Source organism: Colobus angolensis, unplaced genomic scaffold, assembly GCF_000951035.1.
Source record: "Colobus angolensis palliatus isolate OR3802 unplaced genomic scaffold, Cang.pa_1.0 Scaffold149, whole genome shotgun sequence".
Lineage (NCBI taxonomy): Eukaryota > Metazoa > Chordata > Mammalia > Primates > Cercopithecidae > Colobus > Colobus angolensis.
Genome location: NW_012114588.1, coordinates 503,217 through 503,580, shown reverse-complemented (window position 1 = coordinate 503,580; position 364 = coordinate 503,217).

Here is a 364-nt window from a genome sequence, read left to right as displayed (position 1 = left end):
TTTTTAGCAGAGATGAGGTTTCACCATGTTGGTCAGGCTGGTCTGGAACTCCCGACCTCAAGTGATCCACCCGCCTCGGCCTCCCAAAGTTTTGGGATTAGGGGTGTGAGCCACTGCACTGCGCCTGGCAAAAAAAGTTATTTAGAATTATTCTGTACTGGAGATTTGTCTTCCCCAGTTATTTACTTAGTTATTTATTTGTATCAACGTGGGCTCCTGGGTATTTAGTTTATCCTTTGAGTTGTTATTCAATGCAATATTATTTCTTTTGGCATTCAGCTGTTTCAGCTGGCTCTTTGTTCCTTTGTCATCACCCATCATTTTGTTGTTTAAGCTCTTCCTTACTTTCTGACTTTACAAGATG